Source organism: Cynara cardunculus (assembly GCF_001531365.2).
Source record: "Cynara cardunculus var. scolymus isolate 2C chromosome LG 5, CcrdV1, whole genome shotgun sequence".
NCBI lineage: Eukaryota > Viridiplantae > Streptophyta > Magnoliopsida > Asterales > Asteraceae > Cynara > Cynara cardunculus.
In genome coordinates, this window is record NC_037532.1 from 6,900,043 (window position 1) to 6,900,484 (window position 442).

Consider the following 442-nt stretch of genomic DNA (forward strand, 5'->3'; position numbering starts at 1 on the left):
ACAAAGCAAGTCCAATCTACCACACTTAGATTGCTTCCAAAGTATCAAAATATGTCTTAATTACCCCCTGGAGTAAATGTACAAAATTTCATAAGCAACCAATATAAGAAACTCGTGATATACGCATATCCTATTTGAACATTTTACCTAAATTTCTATGTACAGCTGCTGCATGCAGAACTGTTTTGCCCATTTTAAGCTCGAATTCATGCCTTGATCATAAAATAAGAAATAAACTAGACTCAADTATCTAACTAAAGAAATTGGCCTCACCTCATTTGGATTTTTCTATGATTTTATACAGATTTTCAAAGTCTGTACACTTTCAATGCATTCAAAAGTCGAAAATTCTCATTTTCATACATTTTCTTCAAACCATTTCGATTCCAAACCATTCCAACTTCTGAATCTCAACTTAATATAACATATTTGACATAAACAA